Here is a 19,257-nt window from a genome sequence, read left to right on the forward strand (position 1 = left end):
ATTGGGCTATTCAATACATATTCTCCCATGGATAGCTTGATATTATGGCACTTTCTTGATCAATTTATGGTTCCTCCACTTGCAACCATCACTTGACACTATGGTGCTGGATATAGGAAGCAATTCAATTCCTTGGCTATCTTACAATGAATAAAATTATGGGTACTTCTCGAATCAATCAACACTATTACCTTTTTCTTCTTGATATGCCCTTCTATCTTGATAGTTTGAGGAGTGGTAATTCCAACCAATGCATTACAAGATATGGTCAGATTCATTTGTTCTTTTTCTAGGGTTTTTTCCTGGTGTATATCCTCTTCTTTTGACGTTTCTTGTTCCTTTTCTTCCTCCTCTTCACAATCTATGTAAAATAATTTCTTCTCGGCACACTTATGACCTTTAGTGTATTTTCTATCACAACTGTAACAAAGCCCTTTTGCTCTTTTTTCTTCCAATTGTTGTGGTGTCAACCTTGTAGGTTGTGGATGGGTAGGGGCAAAAACACTTCCATCTTTATGATTGTGAGTGATAGGCTTCCTTGTTGCCATAATTTTGCTTTCCATTTTTCTTGCCAACCTGAAAGCCTTCTCTGATGAATCTAGTTCCCAAAGGCGAACCTCATGTTGGATGTTATCTTTTAAAGTACCTATGAACACATCAATCCTATGCTCCTTTGGAATATCTTTTACCCTTATATTCATTTTTTGGAAGTCCTCAATGTGCTCCATCATTGAACCCTTTTGTTTGAGATTTATCAATTGGCTAAAAAAAGTGTTTCTTTTTGTATCCTCATAATGTGCTATCATTTCATCCATAAAAATAGCCCAAGTGACAATTTTTTTACGAGAGCAAAGCCATCGATACCATACAAACTGATTTGGTTCCAAATATAAAGTTGCAATGCATACCTTTTGTGTGTTTTGCACATTATGGAGATCGAAAAATTGTTCCATCTATAGTATCCATGTTCTGGGATGCTTTCCATCAAACTTCCTCATATCGATCTTTGGAACATGGTGGTTCTTCGATCCAACATTAGAGTCTATGAAATCATGATTAACATTTATTTTGTTCTCATCATGAGTTTCCTTTACTACCCTTTCGCCATTGGTAAGAATTTCTTGTAGAAACTTTGTCAAATCTATCTGCAAATCTGTCTTCAAATATTCCATGCCTTTCTTTAAATCATCCATCTTAGCTTCCATGCCATCCATCTTAGCTTATGATGTCCATCTTAGCTTCCACCTCATTCATCTTAGCTTCTACGCCTTTCTTTAAACCATCCATCTTAGCTTTCACACCATACATCTTAGCTTCTATGTCTTTCTTTAAAACATCCATCTTAGCTTCTGTTACTTTTTGTGCAAGTGAAATTTGTTGCACTTGGTCTCATAATTTTGATATATCATGTTGCATTTCTTCCTCTTCTTCATGAGTCATGCTAGAGCTTTTAGGTTGCTTACTATGTGTTTCCATTTTCTTTCTTCGAGGCATCAATTACTGATAACAATGCTTCATTATGCTCTTTGAATTCCTTCAAACTATTTTTTCAAACCAAGCTTATGCAAAAATTTAGAAAAAAACTACACACCTTTTTTCACTTTGTAGGAGCTTGATATTGAATTTGATGTATCTCTGTAATTTTGGATATCCAAATTCTGAATTTTCTTCCTGCGGTAACCCTCTGAGTAATCTTTCTAACCCCACAAATTTGATCAAGATTAGATTCTCCAATGAAGAGTTATGCCAAATCTCCCAAGATGACCTGAGTATAGACTAGTTCAGTAGAGAAAACTTGTACGACATTTCGCAGGTCACTGTTTCAACCTTAGGTTCTGAAAATGATACCAAAAAAACTACAGTCTGTTCTCTTTCTGTAACTTCTTACGAAAATTCATTCTGATTCTCAGAGCGAAAGTTATGACGATTTTCCCAAGGTCACCTTGTTACACAAAAATATCGTCACCATGATTATTTGCAGTTGGTATGGGTCTATCATCACTTGTACTGTCCTCCTAAGCAAGTCTCAGACCTCAGCTCTTCAAGTCAAGCTTTGAAAATGAGAGAAAGACATTGAAAATCAATAAAACTCTGGTTCCACACTTTCTCTCACTATTGCCTGCGGTCCCGCACCTTCTGTTTACAAAAACTGCGGACCTGCCTGCTATGTCCCTAAAGGTGTGGGTGCGGACCCCTGTGAAAGTCAGAAAGGCACAAGTTTATTCTAAAAAACTCACTTTGGGTTAATTCTAGATGATTCTAGAAGGAATTTTGACGTGGATTGGCCGCTCTTAGGTGGTTCATGCATCCCAAAAGAGAAGGAGCTAATCCCTTGATGAGAGGAGCTATCCCTTTGAAGGAGGACCTAGTAACTTCCCTCCATTGCACTATAAATTCAGGCATTGGGCTGGTTGCTGGGGAGGTTAGAAGCTGAACATTTTTGAGGGTAAATGCTGGTGAAATTAAGACTTCCTAGTTGAGCTTAAGAGGAGAGATCACATACCTTTTTGGCTTCATTGGGAAGAGAGTGAAACTTGTCAAAGTAGAGGAGACTTCTTGCTGGACCCTAGGAGGAGCTTGTATAGCGTCAAGGCATAGGTTGTAAAGTTCTTCTTGATTTGAATTAATACAATCAAACTCATTTTTCTCAACAAATTGTCTCATGTCATTTGTTTCATGAATTCCTTGACTTTCATGTTAAATATGTTTTATGATATTGGCTTTTCAGGTGCTATTTAATTTGTTTTCTTGTTTGTGTTTGCAGATTCGCGACAAAGGAGCTCATTTGGATTGAAGGAGCGAAGGCTTCCACAAAATTGCGTTGGACCTAAGGTAGGCCTAAAACACTTGTTTGCCTTTGTTTATAAAAGCATATTTAGAGAAAGATAGTGTGTGATTGGTTTGCTTGTCATTAGGTCTTCTTTAGATTCTAGGAAGGTCTATCTTGTCCGCAAGATCGACTTATTCCGTGTGACAAAATGGCGACTCCACTGGGGACTTGATTTTTTCCTTGTTTTTACTTTGACCTGAGAAACTGTGTTTTTGTTTATGTTTTTGGCTTGTTGTGTGTGAAATTGGGTAGAGATTGTAGATCCAGGGTTATTTTTCGTTTTTCATAGCTTTGGGAGAGGACCGCACCCTAGCCTTTTGACACAGTGCGTACTTATCCGCACTTTTGCTTTTAGCACAGAGCGGTACCGCACCTGTGTTAACTGTGGGCCTGCGGACCCTGTCAAAATTTTGAAAAACCTAAGATTTCCTCTGTTAGTCAGCTTAGTTTTTGTTTAGAAGTTATTATCCACTGCCCAGACCTGCATATAACCTGTCAGAAGCTTTCCTTAGGTTGATTTCATTGGTGTTAGGGTTTTAAGTGAAATTCTTAGGAGTTTTGATTGTTGGGTTTGTTTTTCATTTTGGTCTTGTAGTAGCTCTGAGCTTAGAAGCTGTAGGGACCTCAGATCACCTTGGTTGCTGCCAGCCTTCTTATGAGTATGACCATTTATGAAATCTACCCTTGTTGAGGAATCCGCTTTGTGTTTTCTCTTTACAAAACTTCTAAAAGCTTGTGTTTAAAGTTTGGATTTTCATTTTTAAAAAGAAAACAAAATTGGTTGTTTTTGACTGATTTGTGATTATGCATAAATTGGTCCTTAGCTTACATCTAGCTAAGTAAAACATCCTTAAAAAAGACATCTTGTAGGTTTTGACTTCAAATAGGTTTTTATAGTTTATAGATCTCAAAGTTAGTCGTTTGCATAGTTTTGAGTGTTTTATAAAAATAAAAAAATCTCTTTGGAAAAAGTTTGTTTTTTGTAGTGGTTGAGTGCTTTGAAACGAAAAAGGGAAATTTTTGTGAAATAACTAGTTGTCTCGTTTTGAGTGCATTGGAAAGGACAAAAGCTCTTCTTTTAATTTGTGTGTTAAGAAAGATTTGTGTTTACAAAGTATTTTGCATTCTCAAACTCTTTCCTAGCTAGAAGTTCATCGAAGAGAAAAGATTGTTTAAATCATCTTAGGTGCATTTTTAGTGATTTTGAGTCGAGTCTTCATACCACGAGTTTCATCTCCGCACCTTTTGACTTAAACAAAAACCAATAAAAATAACGCTTAAAGTAAAATTCATCTAGTAACATTTTTATTTCTAGGGCTCTGATACACCAACTTAGCTTAGGCTAGTGCCTTGGAGTAGGAGAGTAATTAACTCTCCAAGACAGTAAAAACAAACAAGTAGCTGTATCTTGTGGTAGGGAAGAAATCTAATTGTTACATTTATGCTCTGGGAAAGCTCCTCTTAAAGGAGAAGCACGAGATCGTGTCCAAACCAGTGTGGGAATCAATCCTTCCTCATTGGGAACGACGCCAGATATTCACGTATTAAAAACGGTAAACCTCGGATTAACCATTGTCGAGGAGCCTGGGGTCACTTGTTGGTAAACCTTGGATTATGTCAAGGAGCCTTCAAGGGGATTGAGCTTGCTACTCTACCCTTGCGTGCGTATCGGATCGTAGACTGTTCCCCCAGGTATATTTGTTTCAGTTGGTAACCTTAGTGGCCATATTCTTTAGGATTCTTCCTAAGGTGATAGTGGTGGGGAGATCCCACTGTACCTGGAGCAGACGTCGGCTAGACTCACTTGGATTTTCTGGGGGTTATCTTCACTTGAGACGATTAAGTGGAGGAACTTGTGCTAGTCTATTCATTAAGCAGGTTGCCGGGGTAACTGTTCCAACCGCCATTTCTGTATTGAACTCTGCGACTTTGGATTTCATCACCAACTAGTGTTTTCAGTACGGAAAGTTACTGTTTGTGTGTGTTTGATCTCCTAGATTCTTTAGGCGTATGATTCAAATTTGTTTGGTTCTTTAGAGGCTTTAGGTGGTTTTCATTGAGTTTTTACTTTGTTTGCGTGTGAAGTAGTTAAAAGTTTTTAACCGTGGCTAAATTACCGAGGAAGTCCCGTAGACTTCGGGGCCAACCTCCTGAGTTTTCACCGAGCCAGCTTGAAGGTTTGAAAGTCCTCGTAACTCCTAGAGACAATAGAGTTGGGTCACCTGAAGAAGGAGAGTCTTCTTTGGTGGTACATCCTAATTTTCAAGCTTTAGTAGCAGATTATAATCCACAATCAGTGTCTGTTTCCAAAGTTACTGGTAGCTTTTCATCTACTAGTGATATAGGTGAGGAACCTGAAATATCCGAACCTGAAAGTGAATTTGTTGCTACTCCGACATCGGGGTTTGCTTCTCCAGCTTCTAGTGGTCCTGGTTCACCTAGGGTAGAAAGAGTAATCACCCAAGATCTTCCTTCTGGACTTATAGCTATCGAAGAACTTGCTACTCCGGAAGAAGAAGTAGGCATCCCTATCCCTGAAAATCAACCTGTTATTGAGCTAAGGGAGCATGAATAAATTTTTTACAGTCCACCTAGGAGTAGTACTTGGTATCTTTCTTTGACTAATTTCTTAGAAAACCCAGGGTTAAGTTTTTCACCACCTCGTGTTCCTTATCACCCAACACCTAGAGGTTACTATCCTCCGTTAAATATGTCAAGACAGTCGTCCATGTTTACTCAATCGCCCGAATCCTTTTTGTACGGCAGTCCTTCTGTTCCCTCTGGGTATCAATCACTTTCTGGTACTTTTTCGGGAGCATCTCCTCAACCCATTGAGCAAGGGTTATTAACTGGAAGCAATGGTACTAAGTCGTTGAGCGTAGAAGATATTCTCATGATGTCAGGTTCTATTCCCAATCCTCAACCTCAAGGTGGCCAGTTACCGCCTGGGGGGCAGCCTCAAAATCCTCAATTATCGCCTGGGGGGCAACCTCAAGGTACCCAATTTGTGCCTGGGGGGCAACCTCAAGGACAGTACATACCTACGGGACAGTACGTTCCTCAAGGTCAACCCCAGACTCAATATGTACCCCAAGGTCAACCCCAGTATCAATTTATACCTCAAGGTCAACCCCAGTATTAGTACGTGCCTCAAGGGTATCAACCCCAAGGTCAGTACTCGAACCAAGGTTTCCAACCACCCTCCGGTCAATCATATGTTCAAGGAACGGGAAATGTACCTTTGAATTATCAATCCTACCCTCAACCTGGTTATGGTCCTCAATATTCTCAACCTGTTATGGGTCCGTACCCCGGAATGAATATAGTGTGGGATCCATCGCAAACTCAACAGGTGTTGCAGCCAAATGTACAGTTGTCATCTCAAACTGGACAACCCTTAGTTTCTGGTACACCCCACCAACCAGTCCAGTCTAATATTCAAACTTCTGTACCTTCGGTAGTTTCTCAGCCTGGGCCTAGTACGTCTCGTACTCCGCCTCAAACGACTGCTACAACTGCTGCAACATCTGTTCAATCTACCCCACCTACTTCCGGAGTATCGACAGCTCCGGTTTCTACTGTTCCTGTATCTACTCCTCAGACATCTTTACCATCGTCTGGATCTACGATTCAAACTTTGGTTCAGATACCTGTAGGACAACCTGGTTCAAGTACGGTTGTCACAAGTCAACCACAATTTACTTATCAACCGTACCAGGGACAGTACCAATTCGGTCCTGCTGTGCAACAGCCAGTCTATCAGTATCAACCGTACCCTGGGTACACTTATCAACAACCTCAACAACCCCAGTACGGTCCGGTTAATCCTGGTTTTCCGGGAGGATACAATATTCCAAATGCAATTCCTATTCCTAGTTATCCTGGATATCCTCCTCCTGGGGCTGGTCTCATGACCCAGAGTTTTAGGGACCCTAATCGTCAGTTACCATTTATCGCAACTTTGGACTTGCCTGACTTGTCACGCCTAACGAACGATCCCATTAATTATCTTCCGTTTTGGCCGCCAATGCCGAATAAGTTTCCTAGTGATATCCCTAAGTTCGAAGGCAAATCAGGAGAGGACCTGTCAAACCATGTGATGACTTATCACCTCTGGTGTGCGTCTAACTCCATTTCAGATGATTCAATCTGTCTAAGACTTTTCCAGCGCACTCTAATTGATCTCGCGGCCAAGTGGTACATTGAGTTACCGCGAGGCACTTTTTATAATTTTAGTCAGTTAGCTACCTCGTTTTTAACTCATTTTCAGTTGCCAGTCAGATATGACAATGACATGGAATTGTTAACTTCGTTAAAGCAATCGATGTCCACTTACATTTCAGATCATATTCATGAATGGAGACGTCGACGGCGTTTAGTGAAGGTTTTTCTTCCGGATCAGATCTTGGCTGAGTGGTTTGTAAAATCTTTATTGCCAAAGATCACTGAAGATGTAGCTAAAGCCGGAGTTGTTATTGAGGAGCAAGTAATTGCTCAAGCACAGTACCTTGACTTGGTCTATACTCAGTCAGGTATGTTACACGAGAAAATCCCCGATCTTCCCAAGCAAAATCAGATCGCTGCAGTTCCTTCGGGATCTCATGCCGCCGTTGGTATGATTGGTACGGTTAACACTAAAAGTAAGAAGAAATATTCTAAGAATTCTTCTCCTATTATAACCTTGCGTGATTCCCCGACAGGAGATTCTTCTGCGGAAATTTCCGCCGATATTCACATTATAGAGTCATCTACAGCCAAATCAAAATCTGGTGGGAAGAAGAAAGGGAAGAAGAAGAATAAAACAGACAAAAATTCAAAGGAGAAACCTGAAAAATCAGAATCCAATGACGCAAACCTCGTTATCCTTGTCTCATTTGTGATGATGAACATTTTACAAGAGACTGCCCTCATCATGCAGAGGTTGCGAAGATTGTCAAAGGTTCCCAAACGCCTGCTGTTTTGAAGGATCCTTTTCCAGCTCAAGACAGTAAGATGATAGGTTCTTCCTCGAGTGCCAATGAAGAACCCATACTGATGATGTCCCATGTTAGGATTGCGACTCGATCACATGATTATGGTAGTAAAAGTCCAGTTGATGGTAAAGAAGCAGAATCTTCTCATTCTAATCCATCAACCTCAGCTCCCGGTTCCGATCCGCTACAGATCGAGAAACCTAATCCAGACTTGGTAATCAAACCACCCGCCAAGGGTATACTTCAAAAGTTAGCTTTCAATCCACATGTGAGAGTGGCTCAGAACTATAACATTGTTGAGGATTTAGCTGTTTCACCCTCAGCAATGTCGGCTTTGGAAGTGCTGCAATCATGTCCAGCACAACGTAAATTACTTTTGTCGGCTATAGGAGCTGTTGATGTTCAGGACTCGAACCTAATAATTTTATATCTAGAAAATAGTACACCGCGCTTACCTCATCAAATGGCTTTCCAGATTCCAGTGATAGTAAAAAACAGGCCTATTCATCGGACTGTGATTGATGAGGGAGCCTCAAAGTGTATTATGTCGATACAGTGTTGGAGATCGCTTGGTTCTCCTTCGCTAAATCAATCCCCGATGATTCTAAAGGCCTTTGATGGCCGTGGGTTTCATCCTTTTGGCATTCTACAGGATTTGCCTATAGGGGTTGAAGGAAAAACCGTTAATCTAGATGTGGAAGTGGTTGATGCCCCTCTAGATTACAACCTTCTTTTGGGTCGAAGTTGGTCTTACGCTATGACAGCTGTCGTTTCATCAGTCTTTCGGGTTATAAAGTTTCCTCATAATGGAAATATCATTACAATAGACCAGCTAGCTTACTTTTCATCTGACCCAGCCTCTTCTGAAAGTATTCAGCATGTCGGAAAAACGACTATCCCGTATAAGGATGTTGGAGTAGGACTAGTTAAAGATGCCGGTTTACTGGGAACTTTTCTTTTTCCTCCGTTCAACGCATCGTCTTCATTTGCAACCATTCATATGATCACATCAGACACCATTGTTTATGATGATCCTTGGGTCATTCCTTCTGAATCTGAGATAGACTCATTTGGTAATGTCATGCCTTTGAGTCCATATGAAATTGCGTATGAGGCCATGCAATCGTTTACCGACCCATCATCAACCGAAATTGACTTAATGAATGTGGTCCATGAGGAATCACTTTTCACATCAAGCTCGGATTTAATCACGTTTTCTGAACTTGTTCACTCCGATGAGAAAATTCGTGAAATCCTATGTGTAGATGATTTACCATGGGAAGATCTCCATCACAGATCTTCGTTTTTACCCGAGAATGATTGTTTTGAAAATGATTTTTCATCAATATTTACAACTGAATATGTCAAGGAACCTCAAAATCCAATGAAACATCCTGATTCAGAGTTAAATTTGGGAAACATCTCTCGAACTATTCCTATTGACATTTCGGTTAAGCCTGGAATTGTTGAGAACATTCATATAGGTGCCTCGTGTACAGATGACGAAATTCAAATATATAAGGCCCTATTTCAAGAATTCCGCTACGTGTTTGCCTAGTCCTATGAGGAAATGCCAGGAATTGATCCCGCGATTGTTTTTCATGAAATAAAGACTTACCCGGATGCTAAACCCGTCCGGCAACGTTTGCGTCAGATTCACCCAAGAAAAGCTGCTGCAATTAAAGCAAAAGTTGAAAAATTACTCAAAGCAGGTTTCATTTATCCGATCCCGTTAACGGATTGGGTATCGAATATTGTTCCGGTTAACAAAAAGCAAGGGACAATAAGAATATGTATCGATTATAGGGACATTAATCGAGCCTGTCCAAAGGACAATTACCCAACTCCCTATATCGATCAAATCATTGATGATTGTGCCAGCAGCAAAATATTCTCCTTCATGGATGGTTTTTCCGGATACAATCAAATCAATATTCTACCTGCCGATCAACCAAAAACAGTTTTCATTTGTCCATGGGGGACATTTTCTTATTGCAAACTACCTTTTGGGCTCAAGAATGCCGGAGCAACTTTTCAAAGGGCCATGTCTTATGCGTTTCATGACATCAAGCACATTGTGCAACCCTATCTCGATGATTTGCCTGCTCATTCATTACATCGAGCAGATCACCTCGTCCATTTACGAGCAATCTTTATGAGGTGTCGACATCATCAGATTCGGTTGAACCCACACAAATATGTCTTCAGTATAGAAACGGGTCGATTGCTGGGGTTTGTAGTTCCGAAAGCTGGCATTCGCGTCGATCCCTTGAAGGTCGAAGCTATTGTCAAATTGCCTCCTCCTTCGAGTCTTCGCCAACTCCAAAGTTTGCAAGGGAAAGGAAACTTTTTACGACGATTCATTCCTAACTACACCGAGGTTACAAAGGGTTTTACCCGGTTGTTGAAACAGAATACTCCATTCTATTGGGATGAGATAGCTCAGAAATATTTTGATGCACTAAAACACGCGTTAACCCATGCACCGTTATTGCATCCTCCCAACCACAACCAGGATTACTTCTTGTATCTCGCCGCCTCTCATTCCACCATTGGAATGGTCTTAGTTCAGGAAGATGAATTCAGAACTGAGCATGTGATATATTACCTTAGTCGAACTTTAAATCCAACTGAGCTAAAATACTCACATGTGGAGAAATTGGCATTGGCAGCTGTTCAAGCTGTCCAACGTTTTCGTCACTACATTTTACTACGTAAAACTACAGTAATTTCAGATTGCAACCCTATGATCTACATTTTGACCAAGAAATTGCTAGGGGGCAAGTACTCTAAATGGATTGTTATCCTGCAGGAGTTCGACTTGGAATTTGAAAAATCTAAGTCTAAGAAATCTTTAGTTTTTGCGGAGTTAATGTGTGACTTCCCGCGTGCTAACACGGAGACTGTGGCGGAAGAGCCCATTGCGGACGAATCCTTGTTTCTAATCAGAACTTTAGATCCATGGTATGGGGATATCATCGTTTATCTCCAGACCCAATCCTTTCGGCCAGAAATTTCAAGGTCAGAACGTCGGAAAATACGATTCCAGTCCCAACAATACAGGATTATTGGAGATACTCTTTATCGCTGTGGGGCGGACTCTATTTTTCGACGTTGATTAACTCACGAGGAAGCTGAAAGGGTTCTAAATGACTGTCACTCTGGAGCGTGTGGTGGTCATATGTCTGGGTATGCCACAGCCCAAAAAATATTGCGCGTTGGCTACTTCTGGCCGTCTTTGTTTAAAGATTGTATTACTGTGGTCCGAAAATGCCACAACTACCAAATTTTTGATCGAAAGATGCACGCTCCACCTGCTCCTCTCCACCCTATAATTGTCGTTGGTCCTTTTGCCAAATGGGGTTTCAATTTTATTACATGTAACCCTCACTCGGCCGTGGGGCATGCGTATATCATCCTTGCGGTAGATTATTTTACCAAGTGGGCCGAGGCGATGCCTACATTTGAGGCAGACGGCAAGACAACTGCAATTTTCGTGTTCAATCATATAATTGCTAGGTTTGGTGTCCCACAAGCGATAATCACTGATCATGGGCGTCATTTTCGAAACGTTATGATGACCGAACTTACAGGCCAACTTGTTTTGCGTCACGATAGTTCAACCCCTTATTATCCACAAGCTAATGGTCTGGTTGAATCCATCAAAAAAGTCTTAGTCATCATGATCCGACGAATCATTGGGATTCACCAGTCGAATTGGCATAACATGCTATTTTCAGCGCTTTGGGCGTATCAAACTTCAGTAAAAACATCAACAAGGTTCACTCCTTTCCAACTAGTCTATGGTCTGGAAGCTGTGTTACCCATTGAATGCGAAATCCTGTCATTGCAAATGGCCATCGAGTTACTTCCAGCCACTTCCGAAGAGGAAAAGTGTTTGTTATACTTGGCTCAATTAGATGAGAATCGACATGATGCTGCATTGGCGATCGAGACTCATGCAAAGCGTATGAAAGCTCAGTATGATCGAAATGTGACCCCTCGAAATTTTTCGGAAGGAGATCTAGTCTTAGTTTACAATCAAGCTAATGATAAATTAGGCGCTGGAAAATTCGTTCTTATGTGGCATGGTCCCTATGTTGTCAAGCGAAAGCTAGCAAAAGGGGCCTATGAATTGGTAGACTTTGACGGGGACTCTTTAGGTAAACCCATAAATGGTCTTTACCTGAAGAGGTATTATGCTTAAAGAATGGGTATGGAGATTTTTAGTTAGGATAGCTTTTCTTTCTAGCTGGTGTGTTTTAGTTTAAACAGTGTGCTTAGCTTAGAGAGTGTTTTTTCGTCATTATTCCTGCTTATCTTGGTTTTAGTCTTGATATTGCAGATGTCGATGCCTCTCCAAACGTACATTGGTTTCGCTGATGGTGCTTGTCGTAATACACGGAACATTTCTTCCGCAACTTGGGTTATCTATTCGCCCTCTGACGAGTTGGTATCTATGCATGGGGTAAGCCTTGGTCAAACAACGAACAACATTGCCGAGTATAGTGCAGTGATTGAGTTATTATCTGAATCTATTTCATTTGGGATTCAGAGTTTGATAGTGAGGTTAGATTCTGAACTCATTGTATTACAACTTAATAGAGTATATGCCATTAGAAATCCAGTGTTATTAAGATTATTTTTAAGAGTGCGTCTCTTGGAACGTGAATTTGATTATATTGAATATCAGCATATTCCAAGATCTTTAAATACATTAGCAGATGCAATTGCTTCTCGAATGTTAAGTAGACATTTGCAATAATCATACATGTAAATTTAAAACCATTCCATAACATGATTTATAAGATAGGCCGGTAATAGTCATATATATATATATAGATATATAGGACTGTGTCAAAAAATACATCATCCTTGATCATAGGTTGAAAAACACCTTATGATCGGCAAAAATGATAAGTACAAAAAACAAAAATGTCATATGTGCCCACAATAGGCGATCATCCTATCACTGGTGATGATCTCGATAAGAAGCCACTGCACGGGCCACCTTGCAAAGGAATCTCCTAAAAGGTCCTCGGACCCCAATCACATAGCGCTGAAGTCGACGAGGAATGTCATCTATAGTGGTCTCCAGAATATCTCCTGTCAAGCGCTCTAGATGACCCTCCAACTTGGCCAAAACCTCTGCTGATTCCTCCTGTGGGGCTGGCGCGGCTACAACTGGTTGTTTCCTCTCGTAAGGCCGGAGAGCGGCTGGTCGCTGTGGACCCACATTTGCATTTGAAACTTCTACTATCAGTTTTGGGACGATAGAAAAATAATAAAAAAATTTAAAATAGGAAAAATGTTGAAAATGATTTTACTTGAGTCATCCCATTTCTCTCCTGGTGGAAGAGCCATGTCTGGGTCACCACGAAAATCTACCCCAGCGTAAGGGAAGTCCTGAATAGAAAAAACCTGGTTTTCCAACCATTGGAAATACTCAGGTTTGGATCGGACAACCTCTGTCCCCTCGTTCGGATGACGGGCCATAACTGCGACCCATCGCATCAATTTGGGCTCTCGACGAAGCCCAACTCCAACAGTAAGGTGCTGCGGGATCAACATGGGAACCCTCTCCAAACCAAAGCTAACAACCAAAGCCCCATAACCAAAGGTCTTTAGTTGTCCGTTCTTGGCTCTGGTCAGTTGGCCTTTCACATTGGCCAACACAGCATCGCACCAGTTGAAGATGGTGCCTCGAAAGCAGTCAACTGCCTTACGCATCTGGGATCCGGTGGCAATATGTAATGCGGCACTCCCGCAAAGTCTGGTGACAGTAAACGAAATCACCATGAGTTCAGGAAGGGATATGGTTTTTATGTCTATCCCTTTGTCTCTAGCCTGGCTGTTGCAGAACTCTAGCCGGAGGCTATCGACAGACTGGCCACCTGGCCTAACCCCGAATAGAGTCAAGTCTTCGCCTCTCTTAGGCAAACCGGTCAAGAAATATATATCTGCCGGCTCAATTTCGAGCTGGTGGCCGCCAATGAAGAAGCACTGGTCCTGTATGCTCCATCTGTCAATCAGTCACTCTAAGAAATCCACCTGGCCCTCATGCCAGGTATGGCCCATAATTTGTACAAGCCGCAGGCCTTCAATGCATCGATTGAAGGTTGGTGATGCAACGCGGCCAAATCCACGTCCTCATGTTCTCATTCACGCCAATCTAGCATTATGTACTCTCTGCATCAAGTAAAAAGACAAATCAGAATGCTAGAAATTAATTTGTTTGGGCCAAATTTGAGAATTTTTGGGTTAAAAACCCTTGCGGTGGGGACCGCGCCCTCTGGTTTAGACATAGTGCGTGGGTCCGCACCTTGCCTACATGGAAGGTGCGGACCCCTGACTTTTTCCCCATTGAGAAAAAGTCGGGGTCCGCGGGCTGGCAGTGGTACACCTGCGGGCCCCTGCGCGCGGGTTTTAAGCCTAAAAACCCTCCAAAAAATGAAATAAAAACCTAAAACAAGAAATGAAACGGTTAAAAATGAAGAGTAGGATGATGTGGATTACCTGGAGAAGATGGCGTTCGATTCCGACGGTTGGATTTTCCGCAATCTTCATGGGAAGTTTTCTGAACAAAAGCACTATTTTCTCACCCAAAACTCAAACGGTAAAAATGAATTGACGAAAGCCCTTTTTATAAGTTTTTTGAGTAAATAAATTGGAAATTTGTTTATGTTTCACTTTGGAGAGGTATTTTTGCAACATTTTTATCCATTTCAAATAGGTATGAGTAATGTTTGCGTTTTTGTTCAGGATAACAGATTATTCAAGCGAAATCTATCATTTTCGACGAAAAAACATTTAGAGTCACCTTTAAGCTCTTTTCTGACTCCTGAAATATGAAAAGATTGCCGAGTTTTTATTTTAAACTCGTTAAAACGAAACTAAAAGACGGTCCACTTACAACTCTTTTCTGACCGTAAAAACATGAAAAGATTGCCGGATTTTTTTCGTTTCAAATTCGATATTGGTTATAAAACGACGTGTCGTTGATCGCTTTTTTACTTTTTCGGATCAGGGGCACTAATTACGAAAAGTACTCCTTGGTCGTAAGGATCAAGCGGTTCTCTCAAGTATTATTTTATACTTTTTCGGGCTTGGGAGACACAAATTTACGAAAAAGGTCAACCCTGGAGTCTTCTTAAGTTTTTTCAAACTCTCTAAAATTGAAAAACGCCTAGTTTCTCCTATACTGGACTCGTTAAAATTTCACAGTAAAGGACCTGTTCAATTACAAACAGGAACGAACCACTCCTTCTTAGGGTTCGAATTTAAACTAAGTTGGACTCATCCGAAGGATGAGCTTATAATCAAGCAAATGTTATCCTCCTCAAGCTTGTCAAAAAATAAAGAGGTACTTGCCAGAAATGGTGGGGGAAAAGAGAAGAAAATGAGCCTGTTTGTCATACTTTGTAACCACTCTTGAACACGACACTTTTATTCACCTGGGTTGGGAAATCCTTTGCCTAACAGTTGATCAAACCACATTGAAAGTCTTCAGCCGGTTTCTGGGTATTAACTTTGGGTCAATTGTCACCAAGACATCTGTCGTGTCGTTATGTGTTCAAGAGGTCACTACCAATAAGCCATTCATCTGCAAAATATCTGTCACCCATCTTGACCATCCCTGAGTCAGTCCTTGCAACTAAATTTCTTCAACTTGATCTATGATTTCGTGTTGTAGGCTTGCCTACAACGGGTCGCTTTCTATCGACTTCAGCTCATTATCTAGAAATCGTCAGTACCTTGGGATCTGCTTGCCTTAATGGCAGGTTTCTCGCCTTTGACGACAGGTTGCATCATTGACCTTCGATCAAAGGATTCCGTGACATGTTTGACATCAACACTTTTATTCACATCTCATGGATTGTACTGGGTACTTTGAGAGCCATTGACATCACTGGTGGTTTCTCTCACACTTGTTAACAGTTTACATCATTGACTGGTAATTAAGTGGTTTCTACCATGTTCGACATCAACACATTCATTCGCATGGATAGAATCGTACTGTTTCGGGAAGTAGAAATGAAGACCCTGGATCTAGTTTCCATAATTCACGCTGCGAGGAATTTTGTATTCATTATATAATGGACTATTCATAAACAGATGGATGCGTCCATACTGTGTCCAAATGAGTCTATACTTGTGATGTATTACAAGATCATTCCTGTATCAGAGCAGTAGTTAGTTTTCTAAGTCAGTTTTGATCTCAGTATGGGAATGCCTACCTCAGCGATGATATGATCTCATATATATATCTTGCATTGAATGTTTTTATAGGTTCCAACCGGGCTCTCCACAAGATGATCCTCAAAATGATAAAGTACTTCACTCTTCCTAAATGATAAATGAAATCCTCATCTACTACAGACTTCTCACTTTAGGCGGCAATCTGTTACACAAAAATATCGTCACCATGATTATTTGCAGTCAGTATGGGTCTATCATCACTTGTACTATCCTCATAAGCAAGTCTCAGACCTCAGCTCTTCAAGTCAAGCTTTGAAAATGAGAGAAAGACATTGAAAATCAATAAAACTCTGATTCCACACTTTCTCTCACTATTGCCTGCGGTCCCGCACCTTCTGTTTACAAAAACTGTAGACCTGCCCGCTCTGTCCCTAAAGGTGTGGGTGCGGACCCCTGTGAAAGTCAAAAAGGCACAAGTTTATTCTAAAAAACTCACTTTGGGTTAATTCTAGATGATTCTAGAAGGAATTTTGACGTGGATTGGCCGCTCTTAGGTGGTTCATGCATCCCAAAAGAGAAGGAGCTAATCCCTTGATGAGAGGAGCTATCCCTTTGAAGGAGGGCTTTATCCCTTTGAAGGAGGACCTAGTAACTTCCCTCCATTTCACTATAAATTCAGGCATTGGGCTGGTTGCTGGGGAGGTTAGAAGCTGAACATTTTTGAGGGTAAATGCTGGCGAAATTAAGACTTCCTAGTTGAGCTTAAGAGGAGAGATCACATACCTTTTTGGCTTCATTGGGAAGAGAGTGAAACTTGTCAAAGTAGAGGAGACTTCTTGCTGGACCCTGGGAGGAGCTTATACAACATCAAGGCACAGGTTGTAAAGTTCTTCTTGATTTGAATTAATACAATCAAACTCATTTTTCTCAACAAATTGTCTCATGTCATTTGTTTCATGAATTCCTTGACTTTCATGTTAAATATGTTTTATGATATTGGCTTTTCAGGTGCTATTTAATTTGTTTGCTTGTTTGTGTTTGCAGATTCGCGACAAAGGTGCTCATTTGGATCGAAGGAGCGAAGGCTTCCACAAAATTGCATTGGACCTAAGGTAGGCCTAAAACAGTTGTTTGCCTTTGTTTATAAAAGCATATTTAGAGAAAGATAGTGTGTGATTGGTTTGCTTGTCATTAGGTCTTCTTTAGATTCTAGGAAGGTCTATCTTGTCCCCAAGATCGACTTATTCCGTGTGACACACCTGTTTGGAATGTAATTCGGGGGTCTGCAAAAACCCTAACTTCCTCAGATTATATCTCCGAAAATATAGTGCGACAAGATCTGAAATTTAGGCCCGAGGTTCAGACCGATTCCATCTCAAATGGTTTTTTTTTAGCTTCTAAAACTTTGTAGCAAAAAATTTATAGCGAAAATGCCACGATGACCTGTTTGGAGTAGCGAAACCCTAGAATCCAAAGCTCTGATACCAAATGTTATGAAACTAGCTCACAAAAAGATAGAAAAGATAGATCAACACCTTAGAAATGAGCCTCTTCGAGGGGGCAACCTCCTTTACATTACACAAATGAACAATTATTAGATGATTGAAATGACAAAACCTCATTTCTATATATAGGAGTTTAAGGGGTCACAATATAACCAAAGCCGACCTAATAATAATAATATAAAGGCACAAAAATAAAAATAGTGGGATTCTATGGGGCACAATAATAACAATATGGGGACAATAGGGGCACACCAATAACAATAAGGGATACAATGACAATAGTAACGGGGGAATCACTAGTATTATAGGGACCTAACAGTCCAAGTTGACCATAAGAGACTATTGACTAGGCCGAAATTTGACCATGTTTGATTGGTATCTTTGACTTGATTTTGGCATAGATTCCCACAATATATTTTTGGAATTATAATTATTTTTGAAGAAAAATTTCTCCTAAGAAAAAGACTTTGTTGGATATTTCCCAACGTTGGGTTTTCCCAGGGTAAATTTGTTGTCTCTTTATGATTCTATTGTTATCATTGCATTATTGTTGATATTTTCTATGTATAATTGCTCAATGATATATGTGGCATAAGTTAAATTGATTGATGGATCATTAGGAAGTAATTATTGGATTAGAAGATCAATTTCTATTATATAAATTCAACATTGTATCCAAGCTTGGTAAAATAGCAGCCATTGAAGAAAGAAAACAAGCCCTAGAAGAATCATAACAATCAAAAGAGGCACTGACCAAAGTATATGATGAGTTTTTGAAGGATAACCTAGTTGGAAAAGGCTACAAGGAAGGAGAATCATAGGAAGTTGACAATGAGTAGCAAGTTGATCAAACAAAGAGGCTATTAGCAATAGATAGTCAGGGACATTTGAAGTGGGACTTTGTGTATCCCCATTATTATAGTAATTTGGTTGGGCCATATATTTCATATAATCTATTGACAACACTTTCAATACCCATGCCAGCATAGTACTAGCACATAAAAAGAGACTTTGGTATAGCACAAGTTCTCATAATATGATCAAATCCTAAGCATAATCCAAATTAGAATTGCACTGGATATAATTGAAAAGAGACTAGATTACATATGGCCGTGTTGAAGTAATGATCTAGGGTCAGGCATTAAACAACCATTGTAACCATTTATAGAGGTACTTGAATTAGCAATTTGGAGTCAAGAACATGTTACCATTGAGAACCATTTGAGGAAGGTTTTGAGAATCATGTGTCATATATAACTGAAGACTATAATTTTCATGGGAATGAGAATGTTGTTGTTATTGATCATTGTTTTCAGTCTGTTGTAGCTCTTTTTCACTCCGTTCAAATCTCAAAAAGAAAAAAAAATCATTTATGCCAAAAATAAAAACAAAAAAACTTGTAAAGCAATGTCAAAAAGAAAAATATTTGGAGTAATTTTTGTGGAGATTTATTTTAAAAAAGAAAGAAAAGATTAATGTGGGTCCGAGAAGGCGCAGGTTCAACATCATAGTATGTTTTAAATATAATATGTTGGCATGAATAGTTCTTCGTTAGAGGAAACACAGTTAAATAATGTGCACTTTCCAAGGGTGATATCGTTCACGGCATCAGGACTCCTTCACACGAGAAACCCGACAACATAACATGCTCGATGCATATTGTTAGTGTCAGTATATGCATACTTCCATCACGGATCAAATCTGCTCTTTGCATTTTCATTGTAGGTGTCTCATACTGAAATTTTTGATC

Source organism: Pinus tabuliformis, chromosome 4_2, assembly GCF_031772625.1.
Source record: "Pinus tabuliformis cultivar Carrire ecotype Pingquan chromosome 4_2, CPIR1, whole genome shotgun sequence".
Lineage (NCBI taxonomy): Eukaryota > Viridiplantae > Streptophyta > Pinopsida > Pinales > Pinaceae > Pinus > Pinus tabuliformis.